The following is a 7,784-nucleotide window of genomic DNA, read 5'->3' as shown; positions in this document are numbered from 1 at the left end:
AGCACCGCCAATAAAGAAATCAGGATGATGACATGAATGCATAACGCTTTCTAGCATCTAATATAATATTTTAAATCTAACATTAGTATGTCAAACTGCCTACATTTTATGTCCTCTGTGTGTGTGTGTGTGTGTGTGTGTGTGTGTGTACGTGTTTGTATATATATATGTATGACAAGGGAAAAACACGTTCTTATCAAAGATCATTAAACTTCAAAAATATCAGAGAATGTATATTTTATCAATTTTAGCTGGCAGGATGAATTATTCTACCTTGCAAAAAATTCCCAGGTGGTACCAAATTCCCCTGCTCCCTCGGCAGAGCTCTCCGTTTTTGCCTGTAAATAAGTGGGGGTGGAGCAGAACAAAATAAAGTCACATTGAGGGCGTACTAGTCAGGGCTCTTCAGAGAAACAGAAACAACAGGATATAGGCTATAGGAGATACATATATAGAGAGAGATATAACATATCTACTTATCTATCTATAGACATAAAATAAGAATTGGCTCCTGCAATTATAGAGGTCAAGAGGTTTCACAACCTTCTGTCTGTGATCTGGAGACCAGGAAAGCTGGTGGTGTAATTCAGCCTGATTCCGAAGGCCTAAGATCTAGGGAAGCCAAAGGTGTGAGTCCAAGTGTAAAGGCCCACGAATGGGGCACCAATGGTGTCAATCCTGGTCTATATCAGAAGGTCCAAGAACCAGGGGTGCCAATGTCCCAGGTCAGGAGAAAATGGATGACTCAGCTCAAAGGGAGAGAGTGAATTTGCCCTTCCTGCAGCTGTTCGTTTTATTCAGGCCCTCTGTGGATAGAATGACGCCCACTCGCATAGTTGAAGGTGATCTCCTTTGCTCAGTCTACAAACGTAAATGTTCATCTCTTCCAGAGACATTCTCACAGACAAACCCGGAAATGCTTTCTGGGCTCTCTGGGCATCCCTCAGCCTAGTCCAGCTGACACACAAAATTAAGAGTCACAGAGGGGAAGACAGGATGTGAGGAGGCAGTGCCTTTTCTAGTTCTTGTCCAGATCGTGTTTTCTCCAAATGTGAGTTTCTCTTTATCTCCTTGTCTGCAAACCACGAGTCCCTCCTAGACCCCAGGAGCTGACTGGATAGATAGAGAGATCTCTTTATATTTTTAAAAACACGCCAAGTACGTCATTCCTGTCATTGACAGAGACCCTGCTTTCCTATCTCCAAACTAGTAAAGTGATAAAAAAGCATGAATGACGTTTTAGCTAAGAGTCTTTCATAAAATTCCTCTAAAAGTTCTGCCCATCATGAAAGTGGGTAAAGGGGAGAAATTTTTTTATATAAAAAGAAAAAGATGACGAATGACGTGCTGGACAGCCTCTGGCAGGACTCTTGCTGGGGCTCTCCAGAAGGGAATTAAGAAGCACAAGTAAGGTTAGGAGGCAAGAATTGCTTGATCCTTTGCCCTTGGAGTGCAAATAATGCCCCATTTCATAATTTAGTGTAAGGCTCTAGCACTAACACCCAGATGGGTTGAAAGTCCATTCTTCATCTCTCGGATCTTGGAGTAAAAGCTGGGCAGGGCAGGTGATTAGAAATCATAGAAAGAGGCCTCCAGAGCTCCAGCTGCTGATGAAGACCTTGTGATGAATGCACCCCTTCCCCGTCACCCATGACCATAGGGTCGTGAGGTCTCCTGGTTCAGGTTCCTGTCTAGACAAGCAAGGCCTTTCCACACAGAGTGTGTCTGTGTTGACTCCAGTGTTCTCTCCTAAGTGTGAGCACTAGGGCTCCTTCTAACCATGTTTCTTCCTGATGTTTGTGTCATAGGGGAAACAAATCCACCATACACATACACACACAAAAACTTTCCAATAGGCTACATTAGATCCACAGTAAATCAATGCAGTGACTCAGCTTGTTTTCATATATTGAAACTAAAACTATTTTGTGTGCCACAAGTTGTATATTAATAAGTCCAAGTAGATTTGATTTTCTGAAATGTGGGAAGCCATAGTTGAGAAGGCATTATTGTGTGTGTTTATTTATTTGTTTGCTTTTTCATATACTCATCATTATCATCAAAATATTTGCCTTCCTCTCAAATTTGCTGTGAACCTAAAACTGCTCCAAACATATAAAGCCTTTAAAACTATATATTTGGTAGGCCTTTTCCCCATCTTTATTTCATGCAAGCTCTCTGTAGACAAAAGGAACAAATAATTCCATTGGATCATTTTCCTTAGCAATCTACATATCTGTGTTTTTATCCATTGATACATGTATCATTTTAATATTAAATAATTAGGTTTTATTTATTTTTGTGCTAAGTTTGGCTAAAACTTAGATAGATTAGGAAAATAAACTGAAACGCAATAATGTTTTCTACTAACATTGATTAATGAAAAAAAGTATCGAAGAGAATGATTGCTTACATATGTGCATACAAAGATAGCCTGGCCTTTGGTTGCATCATTAGCTAAAGATCAATTTCCTATGAAATGATATATTTTCTTTCATGTTGTGAGTTGCTTTCTGCAATAATTCACTGGTGTTGGGCATTGCAGTATAACTGTGTATATATTTTATTTTCAGCAGGTTACAGATTTCATGTTTGTCTAATTGCACTAGTGAAAAATGATTACTAATAGATGTTTAATTCCACTGCATCTTGAAGGCTAACCCTTCCTCATTAAATAATGTATCTCTAAATTGTAATCTTATTTTGAGGGAATTCTATTATATACCTTCCCGGTGAATGTGTCAACAAATTTTTCATTTCCTACTCACCCGAAACAAAATTTTCAGATAAGAAGGAATTACCCCCATTGGTACAGAGTAATAACTGTTATGTTGACACGAGCTTTGATATGAAGAGTGCATAGATTGGTGAACCCCTGGGGCCACTTAGAAAGGCTGCTGAGCTAACAGAGTCTGCAAGGTTACATCTTCCTCACATGAAATTGGAATTGGTCTTCAGGGCCCCATGTGGACTCATAAATGGTATAGAATGAATATCTAAACTTAAGCCATTATCTAGCATTAACTTCAAAGAATAAAGGATATGTGTTCTTACGTGAGGGGGATTAGCAATATGAGTTTTCCCCAGGGGAGGAATACTTCTATTTCCCCCTTGCAAAGAAAAACATTTCTATGACCCTCTTTCTCTATTTTTGAAAAAGTAGTTCAACTGTGTCTTGCTGGAGAGGATCAGCAGAGTGAAACTCTCAACATGGAGTGGCCCTTTGCAGCCCTTAAGGATGTGACTCCATCAGCCACCAAGTTTGATTAAAGTGAAACATCAAATGGATTTCGGTAAGGTAAATGTTAAAACATTTTTCATAGAAAAATGAAATAAGAGGAAAATTGTGTATAGTGCATTATAAATTTTCCATCATGTATGTGATAGAATTATATCACAGACTTTTTCTCCCATCACAGAATTTTTTTTTTCTTATTAAGCATCAGTTTATAGGCAAGTACATTTGGACCTAAGCAAATATTTCTCACTCTTCTGGCTCATCCCTCTGGGATGTGCTGTGCTGTATATAAAGGGGCCTGTGCCAGGAGCTGCATGGAATCATTCTCCATCTGCTGCCCCGCGGCTCTGCTCCAAGTGGAACTTTCTTTATTACCTTTAGCCCTCTGCCAGTATTAGCACCTGGATGTGGTTTAATGTCAGCCACTCAGCTGTATTTCAGGCAGAAACCTGACAAGAGGGAAAAATGTATTGCAGGAAGTGCAGAGTATTTCCCTTTTTTCACGCTCAGGAAGGTGGTAACTAAAAGCTTTACTTGCTGAGAATTTGACCTCCAATATAAACACAGGATTTCTGTAGTTCTTGTCCATGTAATAGGCACCCTCTAGAACAAAATCTCCTCATTATCTGGCATTTACGGGATATCGCTCAGCTCTCTGCAGTCGATGGTTGAACGATCCAATGGCTCCCCAGGGCTTGCTTGCAGATTTGACTGGGGTCAGTCCTGCCATGGACCTGGCGAGCTGAGTCAGGCTGAGCGCTCTCCTGGGCTCCATTACACGCGGCCTCGGCTTCGGGAGGTTTAACCTGCCAGTGCAGCTCCCTCCAGGACACATCATACGCATGCAGCCTTTCATTTGCTGTCGACAATTTTTTTCTCTCTGTTAGATCCACACACACCTTTAACCTAAACATCTGAGTTGATGGTCCTAAGGCGGTGTATTCATATGACTTTACATTAAGTGAGGCTTTTACATGTGGCTGCCTCTTTTTGATGAGAATTTGTAAAACAGGTGTGAGTTTCGCTCCATGATGCTTACACACATGTAATACTACTTCTCTTATTTTTATGACTCAAATTAAATTGGATAGTGAAGGCTAACAGTAAATTGTCAGCATTCTCTTTTCCATTTTGAGGTGTTAGTTTTCTATTTCTGCTGTAATAATTTACCACAAACTTAGTCATTTAAAACAAGAAATAAAATGTCATCTCACCGTTTTGTAGGTCAGATGTCCCATGCAGGTTTATGGGTCTAAAATCAGGTTGCTGACAGGGCTGCTCTCCTTTCTGGAGGCTGCTGGGAGGGTCCGTTTCCTTGCCTTTTCCAGCTTCTGGAGGCTGCTGGCAGTCTTTGGCTCATAAACATTTTCTTCCATTTTCAAGATCAATGGCAGGTTGAGTTCTTTTTCACATCCCATCACCCTGACCTCTTCTGTCTTCTACTTTTAAGAAGCCTTGTGATTATACTGGACCCAGCTGGATAATCCAGGATAATCTCCTTATTATAAATTCAACTGATTAATAACCTTTAATTCTATCCGCAACCTTAACTCCCCTGTGCCACGTACATATTCATAGGTCCTAGGAATCTGCATAGGGGCATTTTGGGGAAGGGTATATGGATCTCACTCAGACTAGAAGGGTTTAGTATTTAGGTACAGCAGTTGCTGGTATTAACCAGCATTGCTTCTGCCATTTGAGAATGTTTTCCATCTGTTGGACTCTGTGCTCTCCACTTACTCCCTCACAGACTTGCCCACGTACCCACGGTCATTGGGCTTTAGGACCTGCTTCAGCGTGCGTGCACACATCTTCTCCCTGTGTGAGAGGCCCCACCTTTGGGGCACTTTGTGCTAGTGTCTCAGTTCCTACCAAGGGCAGAATCATGGGAGGCTCATCCTAGTCTTGGAATTGTCTGGTCCTCTAGTGTCCATTCTAAGGAATCTTCCCCGAGGGCTGACCACTCCTCCTCTTCCAGTCAAGTTCCCGGCCTCTCTTCTCCTTCCCCTGTCCTGCTAACGTCAGCTTAATTCTTCAACAGAGTTAATCTTAAAACTCAAAGACCAAATGTGGTGTTGGGTGTGTCCTCCATGGTCCCTTAACCCAGGGTGGTTAGAAGCACTTGGCTTTAGAACAACAAGACAGTTGTTGTTCTGGGAAGGAAGACATCTGAAAGGAAGATTTCCAATATTTCTTTCCTTGAGTTTCCTCTTCTTTTCTTACTTTCCATTTTTCTCCTTTCTTCTGATGCCTTTCAAAATTTCTTGCCCTTGACTGTTTTCTACTATGTATGGAAGAGGAGGAGAAATCCTAGAATAGATGATTTATTTCTATTGCCTTTATTCTTATATCATATTCATGACATGCATGCTTCTGAAACTAAGTCTGCACCTGCACATGCTAGTTCTTTTCTCTGGGACTGAATATTTTATTTATTGCAGGGAATAGTGGAGGCATAAAGGATGCTTTGAAGGGCCAGCCTGGTGGCATAGTGGTTGGGTTTGCGTGCTCCTCTTCGGCAGCCCCAGGTTTGCGGGTTCGGATCCCGGGCATGGACCTACATACCACTTGTCAAGCCGTGCTGTGGAGACATCCCATGTAAAACAGAGGAAGACTGGCACAGATGTTAGTTTCGTGACCATCTTCCTTGAGCAAAAAGAAGATTAGCAACAGATGTTAGCTCAGGGCCAATCTTCCTCACACACACACAAAGATGCTTTGTTTGTTGTAGTAAACAGAGTGAAAAATTAAAGTGAAAAGTTACCAGGTATACACATAGAAAAGGTGTATTGTAATACAGCAGTAGACAAAGTAAGAGCAGAAAATCTTTGAGGGGTATGATAATAAAGCTAAACCACAAGTGAGATGGTAAAGTCAAGATAGAGTGATCAATAAGAATGGCATTGAAAATGCTAAGGAAAAAAAGAAAAGAAGAGGGAAGAAGCCAAGAAGGACAGAGAGATAGAAGATAAAAGGAGGGAGAAAGAGAGAGAAAAGAAAGAAGAAAGGAAAGAGGTGAAAGGAAAAGAGAAATGTACTAAAGTCAAATATTTTCCGAAGAATATGTTTGCCTTTAAAAGGGACACATATTTTTTTAAATAATGAAATAAATTCCTTGTGCCATCAAATATTACTGACATGACCGCATTCCAGAATAAGCTTAAGAAGTAATACCAAGCAGGAAACTGACAAAATGAAGAAAAGTAGTGGCATTCAGATGAAATCGATTAGCACGTTATTTAGTGCACAGCCCGGGCAATCACTACACCACACAGCACAGGGAAATCCATTGTGCAGCCACTGCACTACATATAAATTTAAAACTGGGCTGAGATTCGATTTTGTGATACCAAAGATGCTTTTAGCAGTGATTTGCTTTAGCAGTATTGCCTGAGGATACTATATTTTAAATACGATAATTACTCTGCAAAATTGAGAGCAATAACCAAATTATTTTTCTTGTCTTGCCTTTTTCCTTTCTTAGTGATCTGTAATTGTTTTTGCAGTGGTTCAACCTGAAATATTAGACCATATAATGAAAAAGGTCTTGATGTTTTCATTGCTTCCCGCCATCAAAGTAGCCTAGTGACCTCGCTTCCTGTCTCCTGGGTACCTTCCCAAACCTCTTGAATTAAACCCTTTTTAAGTCACTTAAAAATCATGACCTTGTTCTCTGAAAATCCTGTTAGTTTAAGTACTATGCCACTTGCAAAAAGCAAAAATTGTTGAAAGCACTTGAAATTTTTTCTTTTATTCTATACATAGTGAAAATAAATTTTAAAGTCTGTAATTATAGGACATTACAAACAGTATCTCTCAATCTAAGCAAAAATATAATAGTCTGCTAAATGTCTACCTTTTTATTTTCTCTACAGAGGAGCAACTTAGCCTTTCATTGCTGTATACCCAAAGCTCCTAGAAGATTACCTGGCACATAATATGCTGTCAAAAAATAACTTTTTGGTTGTGTGAATATGTAATATTTCATAGTGGCTCCAAGTTAATAAATCAATGGCATATATTTCCCTTTATCTACATGTAAAAATCATGGGGGAAAGATGAGGAGTTTATGTCTCACTAATTCAATTAGATTCACTCTCAGCTTTACTTATTTTTTATTGTAAACAAGTTCAGTTATAAGTCCTGGAAAGTTACAGATTGAATATGTTATAACACAATTTCTGAAATTCTGAAAGGGAAGCCTTCCACATTTGAGTGTGCTGTGAACAGAGGACTAGTCCAAAAGAGCGAACGCCCCTCAGAGCCACCAGTTTACAGGGCAGATGTGAACAGACATCTGGGAGCAATGATTTTGTATGCAGGAAATCCGATGTGGACCCACACTCTCTGGGCAGGGTCTGTCTCACAGTCAAGGCGAAATCTTCAGCTCCAGGACCTAATGGGGTTTCCCCTCTTCCGTTCCTCAGTTCCGAGGCTCCAAGGATCTAATGGTGAATAAGCCACAGTCCTCGGTCTGGAGTAGCGGAAGGTAAAGTGGAGAACAGAGAAAAGAAAGCACATGGACAGTTGTGTTGAGCATGTGTGT

The 7,784-nt window shown here is 40.3% G+C and overlaps 1 pseudogene; it reads right to left on the bottom strand.

The window, feature by feature from the left end:
- Window positions 1-3,885: 3,885 nt before the first annotated feature.
- LOC111768912 (mitochondrial transcription rescue factor 1-like) overlaps window positions 3,886-7,784 on the bottom strand; it is a 35,072-nt pseudogene continuing 31,173 nt past the window's right edge.

This window comes from Equus caballus, chromosome 1 (genome assembly GCF_041296265.1).
Source record: "Equus caballus isolate H_3958 breed thoroughbred chromosome 1, TB-T2T, whole genome shotgun sequence".
NCBI classification, from domain to species: domain Eukaryota; kingdom Metazoa; phylum Chordata; class Mammalia; order Perissodactyla; family Equidae; genus Equus; species Equus caballus.
The sequence above is the reverse complement of the archived record's forward strand: the minus strand, read 5'-3'. Positions and strand labels throughout refer to the sequence as shown.